Raw genomic sequence first — 14798 nt, 5'->3', positions numbered from 1 at the left:
CTTCTGGTTCTGCGCAGACAAATACACTGCTCTTTTACTTTCACTTATAATAAGTTAGGCTTGAATGTGCTACAAATTTTGTAGTTCACATGCAGGCTAAAAAAACAAACCAAAAAAAGTTTCCAAGAAAAGAACCATCTCACGAAGAGAAACTTAACTACAGTAGGATTACTTAAACATCTAATGCTCTGGAGCACTGTGCTATTAGAAGAATGTTGACTTCTTGTGGTTCTTTTTCTTCTCTGAGTTTCAACATCAAAATCCAAATGAAACCAATTGCGGCATGCTTAGGAAATGCTTTTATGGCTTGTTTACTAGTATCCTGGCAAGTGGTAACGACAGGAACACTACGCAAGGGGGAGTAAAAGGAGAAGGGCAGTAGCAGCAGGAAAGATAGTTAAACATTAGGAGACTAAAATATATTCATTTTATCCCATCATGGCAGGCTCCATTTACAAATGCTTACTTGCCTGAAACTTAGTGATAATTCTAAGACACTGAATTTCACATGAAAAATCTAAAAATTGTCATAACAAAAGTCAAAACCTTGGATTTTGATTTTTATGCAATGTTCTCAAAGAGATTTTAAAAGCATTAAGAATTACACCACTTCTGAATACTCACCAAAAGGAAGAAGCCAACCAATGTAACACAGCTAGATGACTAAACTTACAACTTAATTGCTATTCTGTAAATTCTTACTTCTTATTTGATTATCACAGCAGCTAAGCCATATCGGATAAAGAAATCACAGATGATTATAATTGAGTAAACTGATGGTCTGTGTATCATTTGGTACTCGAACAGCTATAATCTTGATAATTTTACTGTAGTTACATGATTCACTTTTCTATGTATTTCATTTAAGTATATCAAATTACTATTGTCATAAATAGCCTCCCATCCGAGCATCTCTTCTTCATCCATACCCACTGCCTGCAGCTATCATAACTTCTATACTGCAAGGTATCTGAGTGTTCAGTCTCATTAACATCATTGTCTGCCAATTATGATCCCCCAATGAAAATTCCAGACTTTTTCCCTGCAGAGAATATAGCCAACTTCAGTAGCCATGCTGGTATTTTGAACTTCTATCTGCTTCTGTTATTACTCAATTTCCTACACAACATACAGAAGTGAGAACAATCTAGTTCTCAATATTTGTCTTTTTAGAAAATATTAATATTTTCACTTTCTTCACAGGCATGTAGAAATTCAAAAGATCAGCTCTCACTTTCAGAACTGGAGACTTCCATGCTTATGACTGAAAATGACAAAATGAGGAACATACAAAGGATATACACAGATGAGACAAAGACAAGAAAGAAAAAAAGCTCCACACGTTTCTATAGACATTTCATGAGGCATCAGTGACTTGTCACAGTTCCTTCAGAGGTAAGTTATGATAGGAACAAGGAGGCAGAAGTCCTAAAGATGATGCTTTACATTTCAACTGGTATTCACAGATCCCCAGAGTTGCCTTCAGTGTCCTGTGCAGCCTCCAACGACCACCAATTGATCATTCTAGAGCAATAGAAGCCTCTCCACCAGAGCTGAATCCATAACCACTCCACTATTCTACTCTTCGAGCACTCTGAGATCTGCAATTGCTAATAATTCTCTGAAGGCTAACAGCTCTAGAGTAAATCTATTCAACATACCAGCTCCTTCTTTATATTCAGGATGACATAAGGAGAAAAATTTTAAAAAGAGCTGATTGATGAACAGATAGTGATACCCTTCAAAGCCAACTGCAAGTTTCCCTTCCTAAATACAGGTTATTATTACGCTTGGCAAACAAAGATGGGGTTTTACTATGAAGAAAATATCTGGCCAGTCCAAAGTTTAACAAAATTCTGTGCTTGTACTGAGCACTTCATACCTGCTTAACTATATAACTCAGAGAGAGATAAGCTAACATGTAAAAATAAAAGTGGGGAAGCAATCTACTTCCATAGCCAAATAAAATTGCACACACACCCCAAAGGAGGAGATATAAATTTTCACTTAATTTTCACCAAATAATAAAGTGTTCACAATACTCAGTCCTTAAAATTTACTGGCCATACAATATCCCTCTTATGTGTACTTTTTCCTAGATCATTACCCAGAAACTTTAGGCAAATAAAAAAATATGGACACAGATGTCAGCAGGCAAGTCCCATGGTATTTTGTCAAATACAAGGCAGCACATGCATTAGCAGCCATTTCCTCAATAGCACTTAACATTCTTATGAATATGAATGGCACAATCAGAACACGCTGAGGCTATGCCATTCCACCCAACCTTCCACAAGTGCTTCATACCTGAACTGAAATTAAGTTCCTAAGGTTCATTGCAGGAGAACAAAAACCCACAACCCACAGTCCTATTCCCCCCCAATACTTATGATGATTTTTAAGATGTAATGTGAGGCAAGGTATAATCCAGCACAAGGACATACATAACATTTATATTCAACTATTTTCTTGTTACTTCCTCCATGTGAACCCTTTAAAACAAAGTGGGTGTGGAAGATTCCACCTTAGGCCAGACCTAAATTTCTAGACCCAAAAATCTTGACTTTAGGCCCTCAGCTTCCCAAACACATTTGACCACCATAGAATAATAACACCAAAGAGAACGAGTCTCCCAAAACAAGAACAAATTCAGGAATACCATGCCTCCACGAAACCCCTACACATGCCCACCAGGAGACTCATCCCAGCACTCATATGATACAGGATTTCTTCTGCCTTCCCACAAGAAACCAGACTGACCCTCCCATCCATCCTCAGAAAAGCAATTATGTGCTACTGCTTCACTGCTCCCTTCTGCATCCGGAAAGCAAAGCACTAGTTCTTAAACCACAGTCTGTCTCATTCCTCAGAGCTGGAGGACATAAACACAGTAGAGACAAACAATACAAATGCCACTACTTTGTATATTCAATGTTACTGGCTCCAGCTTCCCACCCATAGAAGCAGCTGCCAGTTACTTCCCACCCTTTAAGTACTGACTTAAGCCACCTTCATGAAAGAAGTTTTGCTTTTAGCAAACAGGTTTAACAAACTACTCAGAATTTACTAAGTATAACAAGAAGGTGCAATGTTTAAACATTCGGCATAGGATTTCATCCATTTCCATGTACCTTTCATTTGCTCAGTAGGAGGCTTGTACTTTTCAAACAAGTACATTGCTCATATGTTTGTAGCCGTGCATATAAACATTGTAGGGAACAACTCTACTAAGTTTACAAAGGTTTGTTAATACACTAATAAAAACCTTACTATTTTTGCAGTCATAGCTTAGACATCATGGATGCTGCTCATGCAGCACACAGTTTAGTACATGTACATACTTAGGTCTTCAGATCCGCAATAAGTAGCCCTACGATACATTGCATTTAACTCTGTGTAAGCCATTTTCTCTCTCAGACCACAAAACATCTTGTATTCCTAATGGTGCCTCCAAAATAGTGATCCTTCCCATCACACATATTGCTTGAGTTGTACTGGTATTACGCACAACACCAATGGTACAGAAAGCACTGTGTTAGCAGCATATACATACTAAGTTAGCAGGCTTGTGTATTCCCACATCAGTTGTGCACTGTCCTATCTTCTTCACAAGTAAACAGGGTTAGCATTGGCTGTTCAATGTTTATGGTTTTGAACTGCCAAGTCAAGACACAAGCACAAGCATTACAGTATCCTTGAATTGGTGTTCTGAGTCTCCAAACAGACTTGAGAAAATGTCGGAAAAAACATCTGAAGTGATTTGGCTATCATTAGTCCATAAAAGCAAAGGAAGATATTCTATGATATATCTGTGAGTATAGTTACTGGTTTAGAATTTAGTTGAATTTAAAAGCCTTAAAGCCTCAGAATCCCATTAAGGCTGGCACTTTGCGGAACCAAACAGACATACCTCACTTCCGGAAACCATAGCTGTTCAAGTATTTTAGAAAAAGTTACATGAGATTATAATTAGATTGACAAATGCCTAAGAGAATGAAAGAAAGGCAGAAGGCTTGCCTTATTCCTTTATATGGTCTACATTCCACAAGCTAAAAAACCCCCATAGATAATCCACCATTACCAGCAGTGAAAGTCTTTCCAAAGTAAATGGAAAATTCCTCCCAATTTTATCCCCAGAAAGACCTGCAGCAGAGTACCTAAATAAAACCTTTATTTTGAGATATACTGATCCGATCTGTTTGCTTTTATAAAGTTTTAGATAATTAACTACAGAGATTTAAGAAGACATAACATACACAGTTGCTTCCAATTCCAGGAATCCAAGAAACGTATGTTTACAAGTGCCTATACAAATGCTTGTAAGAAACCCCCCCATATCCTTTTAAAATAAATTTGGGGAAAGGAAAGATTTGAAATCCATTCTACTGTATCCCACAGTAAAAAAAAATATTTGAACATCCTTGTTGGTAAATCCCACTGATTATTTTAAATCGTTTTTTTGGAACAAAAGTCAAGTTGTCAAAACAAAAGCAGCACCTTGGATGTCAACCTCCTCTGTATAATGAAGAGCTTAACTCTTCTTTAAAAACTGCTAAGGCAACATATGAGTAATTTCATAGAAAAGTGTCACAAGCCACAGTCCAAAGGAGGAAAGCTAAAAATAAACCAATATCCTTTTCTGTTCACCCCATTAGAACAGTAACATAATATAAACTGAAAAGAGTCCAATCGGTCATCACAGAACATAGATACACCAAAAGAGTCACAATAAAGCTTTATAATATTAAGATAACAGAAAAGATCACAAAGTAGCCACAATAATTTACTATGAAGACTGAAGTAAAGCTTGTCATGTAAAGCCAGACATTTTTTCAAAAAAAAAAAAAAAAAAAAAAAAAAAAAAAAAAAAAAAAGTGCACAAGACAAAGTTTTTATATGCCAGTACAAAATTGCTTGGCAGCCATTTGAAAGCAACAAACTAGAGCTAAGGAGGGGGAACCCCAAAACACAGGATGTTATATAGAGGATCTACAGTGTTACATGCTTCAGTCTAGTTGATTAGAAATAACTTTGATCTCAGGTCATAGCTAAAATCATTACTTGTTTTCCTTGTAGATTTAAACACCCACTCTAAAAGCATTAGAGGTATGCTCCTTTTGCAGTGTAACAAGTGTAGTTTGCCTGCTTTCCCACATAATTTCATGTATCTCAGCTCCTTCCTGTTACTGGGTGATACAATGAATGACCTTGCATTCCTTTCTACCAACAACACTCACTGCAAGAAGGACTGTCATCAGGAGTAATGAATGTGCTGTTGCTTACTGGGGTGTTCACTGCCATACCTTGGGACTTCAGAGTATGAATTTAAAGGCCATTCACATTGTTAGGATTTGGTCAATTCTTCGTCATTGCCCCTAATCTCCCTTTTGAGCTATACTTACTGCAGGAGAGAGAGAAGTGTACAGTAGGGGCCTTTCCCACATCAACATTGCTGAAACTGTCAAGTTGTGAATTTTGCATTGCCGGAGGCCCAGGTATTACACGCTCACAGTTGGGACACAGAATAGCCAGCTTTCATCATTAACAGCTTTCCCAAGCTGATTTTTCCTTCTCTATACCTTGCATGGCTCCAAGTCTCCTATACCATACAACATTTAAAAACCCATACATGTTATTTCTGGCCTCCAGGTCATCATCTTCCAACCACACTCAACTGTCATGCTACCTTCACAGATGTTTAAGGCTACTTGTATTCTACAGCTAGTATTTCTCATCTGTACTTTTAAGATAAAACTTTGATTATTGAAATCAGGAAAAAAAAAATATATCTGAAGATGAGAAAAACTAAGACTTAAAATATTTTAAATCAAGGATATTTCTAAATTTTATAAACATTGTTAATTTTAATATAATGTACTATCTTGAGTACATTTTCTCACTTCACATAATCATTACATGACAAACTTTCCCATGCACCAAAGGAAAACACTCCTTGTCCATGACAGATATATTGACTACTTCTTTGGATCCATCTCCAACTTTTACACTAATTGGATAATTCTAACAGTAGCACAAAGAGCAGTCTCATGCTGCTCCAGGAACCAGAGGCTCATGGAAACAGTGCTGATACACGAAGTGGGCCCACCCAAGCTGCGCAGGCCTGGAAGCAGCATAGCTTCTAAACAATCATATAATCCCAGCCAGAGTTCTGATCACAATCAAAGACATACCATACCCAAGCTCTGCTGGGTACTGATAACAGAGCAATGCTGGCCTTGTCTGTATTCACTTAAAGCCCCTGCAGCACTTCCTAGATTTTGTTCAATTCCACATCAACTGCTATTTTCTCTTGAAGGATACATACACAGCAACACTCAAAATGCTTGTGGCTCATGTGACGCATTTGTCTGAGCTAGTTTCAACTAATTTGTTTGGATAGTTGCCAGGAATCTAAACTGCTGATTTAACTGAACCCCATTGCTTATGTTAATGGGGTAGAGAATAGCTGTTTTTCCAGAAGTTCCATCAAGCAAGTTGCATTTATGACTAACATGAACCACATGTTTATTTCTCAACACCCTGTAAATAATGTTTGGCTATGCTAATTTACCAAATTTACAATGAAAATTCGAAACAGCTAGATGAAATTCAGCATTAAGTAACAAAACTAAGTGTGATGGCATATTGGTAAGTTTCTTAATCCTACAAAATGTCTTTATATGCCTCTTAACTGCAATATAAATGACTTCCTAGTATGAACTAAGGTTATTAGAGTTAGTTTTGAAACTTTGATTCCATCTAAATTGAAAACACAATTACAGACCAGCAGTCATTCAGTACCTGTATAAAAACACTTCGTTTCATTCTTTATTTATAAAGTAATCTAAATTTTACTCTTCTGAAACACACAGAAGGCTGCAAACACTGCAAACAGCATTGCTTAATTAAAGCTGAGCCTGTCACACCATCACAATAACTACTTCCAACACCAAAATTAACTTTAGCACAGTAGATAACTTGATACTTTAGTAAGCCCCATGTAAATTAGAGGAATAGGAGATCTTTTGTTATTAAACAACACACCTCTCAAGGATACTGCAAACAATATTTGCAGTATGGTCAATTTATTAAAGGCTTCTGCTAGAGCTGGAAAGTCACAGACAGGACAACTGCCTTAACATAGACAATCCTAACTCTAAATTTTCTACAGTTACAAAACAGTTTTATTAATAAAGTTGACAAGGACATAGAAGTTCAGCTAACTATTTTCTGGCCTTGTAAGCAAAAATGGCTAAGGTTTTTTTTTCATTTTATATTCAGAAAAAATAACTACACCAGCACTGGTCATGTTTTGCATTCAGCCTCACACCTGGATGTAATAGTAGTTCTGAGGGAAAACTAACCTGACTGCAGGCTGTTATAGAATAACTAACAATGTAGAGAAATCACCATAGATGCAATCAATTATGTCTAACTTCGAATTTGGCTTCCTGAGATAAGGATCAAACAGATGACCTTCAGAGATACCTCTCATTGTAAGAGATTCTGTGATTCTATGAAGGAGAACTGGAATAACAAAGACAATACTCTTTTTTTAAATATATATATAAAGCACTTCTATTTATACCTCAATAGTGCCCTCTGTCGATATTCACACTGCTTGATTATCTACACGCAAAAATTGTGAGGCTATATTGTGTGCATTAATACTTTTCCTGCACACGAAGGAAGGAAATTTAATTGAAAAATGCTCTTTTTCTTTAACGTTCGAAGTATAGTAGGCTGAATCTCTGTTTACAGTAATGGACAAAAGGGATCAATACCTTTACGAGGCAGGTTTGGAAGAAGTATATATATTTAAGGACAAAGTAGGTCTGCTCTCCTCCACGTCATAACAGTTTAGGATGCTTTACAGCAGTCGTCAATGCTCTGAAACAACCCTATCCAGAGCATATAAAAAGATCTAACAATAGTCCGCATGGGTCACTTGGAGAAGAAGATTAAAAGAGGATATCATGGAGAAATCTCCCATACATAGAAGATCGGAGTGATCAGAAGAATTGGTAGCCATTCACTTCCAGCTGCATAAGCTATAGTTTTACAGATACAGAATGGTACAAGTGAAAGGGAGAAGAACTTGGTGAACCTACAGTCTTCAATAAATAAACTATTATTGTGCAATTGTCACTAACTCTTGGCAGGTTCTACTTAGGAAGGCAAAACCAAAAACACTTTTTTTTTTTTTTTTTTTAAAAAAAAAAGGTAAGACATTTGGGAAAAAAAAAAGGACAACTTCTCTGAACACTTATCTACTTTATGGCTACTAAAGTTTCTTAGCTGTATGAGAATTGAATTCCTTCATTTGATATAAAGTTTTACAGAAGGAAATCAAAGTTTACGTTTTAAAATTTTTGGTCTACTTAAGTTTCTAGGCAAATTGATTCTTTTCTCCAGTGCTTACATTAGTGTCTAATCTTTAAAGACCTCTGCAGAAGCGTTCTATTTTAGACATACCATTGCTAAATTTGTGCTTGAGTTTTTGTTTGTTTGTTTTTTATTCCTATACTGTTTCAATGGTCATTAACAGATCCTACTGATCTAATTGTGTTCCCTAGTTAATGAGTAAGAACAGCTTATTACAAATCACTTTGATTGACCTTTTCTGAGGAAAAGTAACACAGGTATTTTTAACTTAGGGTTAAGATCTATTAGGAGAAATATCTATAGAGGAGACATCTATAGAAATATCTATAGAGGAGACATTGTAGGTGAATTCAGAGTTTTCAAGTTTTTCACATCTCTTGTGACGGTGTTTCAGAAAGCCTTTTGTGAAACCACAACTGTTTACTAACAGCCAAATAGACTCCACCTACGTGCCTGAGACACAATTTATACACATTACCTTACAGAAATGTAAAAACATCTTTCCTATGTACTGTTGAACAGGACATAACAGCATTAAATGCCAGGAAGTGAAATTCAGGCTAAATTTTCTGAAAAGTTTCAGCAGCAAAAGTTCAACAACGAAACTGGTGATTATGAGAGGAGAATATTTACTATCAGTACAGTTTAATCCAGATGAGTATCAGAATATTTTTTGTGTACAGCCTCCATGCAACACGTCACAGCTAAATAGCATGTATTTTAAAAAAAAAATTAGTAAACAACAACCCTTCCCATTGATAAAAACGGGGTTCTTTCTATATCACAAATATAAAAGACTAAAAAAGTGAGAATCTTGGAGGCACACACACCTGTTTTTTCAGACTTCATTCACACAGCTGTCACATGTGCTGTATCTGCCAATTTCACCTCCATCATTCACGTATCTTGTTGAGTAGTGTCACATTCAGTTAACATGAAGGATTTACGCCTGAACAATATTCAAGTGGTTAAAAGCGTTTACCTTATGAAATGTGCATTTTCAGCATGTTACGAGTTACCATGCAATCTTTCAAATTGCAAAATAATGTTCCAATGAGATAATAATTAGGAGGAGTAACTTGTGAAAGCAGAGCCTTCCTCCCTTTAAATAATCTGATCTGTATATGTGCATACTCACTTGACTGATATAAACAAACTTTTACTCACCCTTGCAGAAGCAACATAGTTCTGTGAATTTCTTTACTGGCTCCTGAATCAACAGAATTCTTGATTAAGTTCCACCAGCAGCTTTATTAGTGGCAATGATGTGCAAGCTGGAAAGAACACAACTTAACATTACGCTCCAGGCTGAGCTTCAGATGGAAACAGTTATATTTATAAATACGCTGCATCATGGACAGCAGCTTCAGCAGCAAAGGACTAAGTGACACTAGCAGTACTATTACTGCTCTTTGGCAAGTGAAATCAGATCTGAGCTCTAGGCAGACAGCCACAGCCAGCTTTCTCAGAGAGGCCAGTTTGACTCCCCACACTAGTCAGTCTTACCTGGAGAATGATACCTACTGTTCTATTAACATGCAAAACCAACAGTTTCCAGGCACGTTGTAATACAGTATTTCTAGCCTTCTAGCTTGTTACTCCTGTGAACTATAGCCTAGACTCCATTAACAACTCAGGCTGAGAATATTAAGTCCAGTATCTCCCTGTATAACTAGCCTGATGCATCAGAAAATGGCTACCTAAAAAGGTACATTGAAAAGGAGGAAAGGAACACCTGAAATAACATACAACAGTATATTATTTTTCTTTTCTAGATGCTCTGACCTACTTCTGGAAAGTTACAGTTCACAAGTACTTGTTCAATTAAATTACTTTTTACAGAGACAATAATTGCTGCTTACACACCATTACCCACTTACTGTACACCTTCAGAATTTGAGCAAGAAAGTACCCTCAGAGCAATGCACTGAAATATATTGCATTTCAAAATAGGATTTGCTTCCGGCTGGTAACTGTCACTGGTTCTCTTCTGATCTGAGGCCTTAATGTAAGAAACTAGTTAAGTACATGCCTAGTTAAGTTAAAAACATATGGCTCCACTTGCATGCATCAAGTTAATTGTAAACTTGAATTACATGTTGATATGAGGTATGAAAACAGTCTTCTACAAGTGTGGCATCCATCCACATTACTTCTCAAATAACCGAACAAAATGTCCCAGGCCTTCCAAGAAAAATGTGGAAATAAACACATGAAGCACAAGACAGAAACACAGAACAGACATTTCATAAGTAAATTGATAGCTAGCCACACATTGCACTGTTACAACAGAGCTTTAAAGTAGCCTGATTTATACCTTTTCATAATTAGAGGATAACAATTTTTTAATTATTAATATAAAGATGAATGTTAGGTTAGCATAGTAATTGGCATTAAAGTTTTAAGTCTTTTTTGCATCTTGAGATAAATTAAAATACAGAAAATTTTTCTGAGCTTCACAGTTAGTAATTAGTTACAGCAGAATAATAGTTTCTACCTTCGAGTAGAAAAAGATTAATCCTGTTATCTTTTGCCTGTAAAAAGGTTTTTTTTTGTTTGTTTGGTTTTTTTGCCTACAGCATAAAGTTGTTGTACCCAGCAAGAATTACTGACTTGTATTTAAAAAGCATGAAAGATGTTAATGAAATATTAGAGATTCATATGTGTGCCATGTGGGTATAATTATGAAAGTACACTGAGAACAAAGTAAACTTCAATAAAGTCCCAAAATTTGGACAACTAATGCTGTGATTAGGAGTAATTACTGTTCAACTTACAGCTATGTCTTCTAACAGTATTTATGTTAGAGGAAAATGCATGAATATAAGTTTATGAATTTGTATAGACTGAAGTGCTAGGTTGCTCACAGTTCAATATTTTAAATATATATTATATGCTATATTATAAAATGCTACATATTAAATAGAAGATGCGTGCATTAGGAACGGAAGGATAATATTTCTGTGCATGTACATATACTTCAAACAAACAAACAAACAAACAAAAAAAACAATAGAGGACCAAGACTTCCAAGCTTGGGACTCCTATTTATATCTAAAAAATTTAGATGTTCAGAACATTATACAGGCAGAAACTCAAAATGTTTTGGAAACAGTAAAATCTTGTCACTCCTTGTAGTGCCTTAAATCAACACCTATGAAATATAGCACAGACTGACAACGGTCACAGTCATTTTTATTTTTCTTCTAAGGAAATTATATAAAAGATAAATAATACTGAGTTTCTGCAACATTTGTGACAGACAATGACATCTGTCACAGATTGTGACATTCCTCATGAAGACTTGGCATTTTACTCTTGATGTTTTCAAGCTCATTAGAAACAGGTTTTCTGAAAGTTTCTTGCAGCACACAAAACAAGTTCTAAATTTTATTTTTTTAAACTAGATTGGGGGTATTGGTAGTCACAGAAAACTAAACGGATTTTCTGATTTCATTTAGCAGGATAGAGGTCTACATAAAAAAAAGTCAGCCCACTGTTTTAAGATTGCCACTAAGCACTTAAAAAAAAATAGGTAAATCAAGAATTACTGTGGTTCTGTAGAAGACAGAGAAGGGACACAGAAGAAAAGTAAATAACCAAAAAGAAAAGGGACACAGAAGAAAAGTAAATAACCAGAAAAGTAAATAACCAGAGAAGAGACTATGGATGTTAGAAACAAGAAAATAAATTACTTTTCGTATTTAATTTCTATGTATAGAAGTCAATATGTAGTTTATATTATAAAACAAGTTAATGAAAAGTACATTAAAAACAACCAGCCACCCACAGGAAGCAGTAAGGTTTGTTGACATATTCCCAAAAGCTTTCTTCATCTTCAGGCTGATTCTCAGGCTTCATCCTTCCTGAGAATTTCAGCACAAGTGTTCATTGTTATTTTTGGAACTGACTTCTATACTCAAGTACTTGCTTGTATAATGCATTTTCCCTTCCTTAAACTCTCTGTTAACAAAATGGTTTTTAGAGAGCATACACAGATTTCAGAAAGAAAAGAACTGCTTTAATAGTGACAAAAAGCAAGGAAAAATATTTTAAATGGGATGCAGTACCACCACTGCTACTACAGCATTTTTCAAGTACAATGATAGGAGCAGAATACATGGCTTTCTGTATCTATTCTGTAGTCTTGCTTTACCTTTGACTTCCAGTACAAAAATAGCATTCCCTCATATAAGGAGAGGTTGGCTTGTGGGAAAAAAAAAAGCTTAAAAATTATCCCACTAGAGTTGATATGGAAATTCCACTCTCCCCATGAGCTTCCCCCAGCCCTTCAAAAAGCATTCTTTTTTTTTTTTAAAAAAAAAAAAAAAAAAAAAAAAAAAGTATTTTAAAACAGTAGAAGATGATGAAGATGCTGGATGTCAATGCCTCATGCTGGGTTCGCTACTAATTGCTCTGTTAAGATGTTTGGTAAGTTTGATCTATGTGTTTAGCAACTTCATTTGAAAGAACATTACATCAAACCTCAGGAATTCTCCCAGAAGAAAGCTTTGGCCAAGTATAAAGTCTCTATCTCCACTTCTTTCTTTCCTTTTTTTTTTTTTTTTTTTTAAAAAAAAAAAAAGTTTTTGTAAAATGAGGTGTTATAAAAGAAATATTATATACACAATGCCAAAACTCCTGGAGTTCATCATAAGTATGTAAGTTAGGGGAAAAAAATATATCTCTAGGTATAAATCTGATAAAGATCTTAAAAGACAATAATCCTTTCTAGCAAATAACCTATACTAAAGGAATAGTTGAAATTTCAGCTCTGCATTTTCACCTGACAGCTCTAGTCTTTAGAATAACCCACACATGCCCTCCTAATTGTTGACATACATTTTAAATCTGTAATGCTGCTGCATAACTCCTGAAAACAAGTCTTCACCAAAGGGGAAAAGATCTCTTTGCTAGATACGTCTTTGTATAGGAGATGTTTAGCATTCAATTTCAATTTATCATTTAACAATTAGACGTTTATCAATAACAGCTTCCCAAAATAAATATGCTTATTTTCAACATACTACAATAAGAATAAATGGGAAGAAAAGAAGGTCAAAATAAAAATGCAAGACAACGATTTGGAAAAATACCAAACTTCACTGTACAGTATAAGCACAACTCCCTCTATGGACAGAAGTGACTGAAAATGAATCATTCTTTTTATTGCCTGAAGGTGGCAGTACTGATACCGCACTCACAAAACATTTCATGAACAGTATTGTATTTAGCAACATAGGGTATTTTAATGATGAAAAATAACTTCATATAATTATATTTTTACTGCTAATTTTTATGGCATCATTTGTTTCCCATAAAACGTTACCTCCTGCAACCTACAGCTGCCTCTCTACAGCTTTTAAGAAGAGCTTTTAAGAATAATTCTGTGAAGCAAAGCAAAACCAGGACTGTACTTTTCTCAAAACAAAACAAAAACACTTTTAAACTTGCTAAACAACATCTAAATGCAATAGGGATGGAATACAATAAATCTATCAGTACATAAGTTATCAACGCAAAGACTGTTAACTGCAATAAAAAATTTAAAGGACTACTTCACAGAAGCACTTGTTGCTAAGAATCACCCTATGGAAGCAAACTAGGATCAGAACAAGTTCCATTGAAAAATAAACAGAAATTCTTCCCTAAACCCCACAGGAAGAATGCTAGTGGATAGAAATACAGCTGTAGCATCAGTTCCACAATATTCCCAAATACAAACGCATCACAATTCACGCAACTCAAGCAAAATACAGCCAACCTTCAGGTAAACAACTCAGAGATGTGCTTTCATAATAAAGCAGATAAAGGAATCTCTAAAACTCTATACTACTCAGTACACTAATGCTGGTTAAGAGTCTGTAAGGAAGTAGCTTTTAAGCCTTACAGGATACACTAGAATATTTAGAACATGTCTGCTGTTGAACGTGTTTTTGTGAAGCTATTCCTCCTTTTCAGGTCTTCAGAAGACAGAAGTTTTCATGCTAGAGACTGATGATGGAAGCTAAAACTCAAGTTATTTACTCTGCTGTTAATATTTCTGGTACTGGGAATTCAAAAAAATGTGCTGTTAACGGAAACAAGACAGCTACTAAAGCCTAGCAAACCTAAAATTGACAAAGAGAGATTAGGAATAATTTAGTAGTACAGTTCAGCATAAAATGTAAGTGTTGCAGAATTTTATACCTTAGATACAAAATCATTCTCTTCTCATCTTTGAATATGTAATTTGCTTGCAAAACTCAAGTTATCACAGACACACCTTAAGACTTTTATGCACAAGCTACTTCTTTTCACTCTAGTGAATAACTAACTTAATTGGATCTAATTCTATTAAATACCTAAAAAAGAAATTATGCAGAAAAATCTGAGAAAAAAAAAATGTTATTACTTCTTACAGCATATGAGAA

General features: G+C 35.3%; 1 protein-coding gene across 2 annotated transcripts in view; it reads right to left on the bottom strand.

Annotated features, from left to right (window-relative positions):
- IRAG1 (inositol 1,4,5-triphosphate receptor associated 1) overlaps window positions 1-9658 on the bottom strand; it is a 97363-nt gene extending 87705 nt beyond the window's left edge. For both annotated transcript variants that reach the window (XM_084521557.1, XM_084521565.1), the window contains exon 1: window positions 9553-9658. The gene's annotated coding sequence lies outside the window, so the exon portion shown is untranslated. The remainder of the gene's footprint in view (window positions 1-9552) is intronic.
- Between the last annotated feature and the right edge of the window lie 5140 nt (window positions 9659-14798).

Source organism: Aythya ferina (assembly GCF_964211825.1).
Source record: "Aythya ferina genome assembly, chromosome: 5".
In the NCBI taxonomy this organism is placed as follows: domain Eukaryota; kingdom Metazoa; phylum Chordata; class Aves; order Anseriformes; family Anatidae; genus Aythya; species Aythya ferina.
This window is presented reverse-complemented; position numbering and strand designations above follow the sequence as displayed.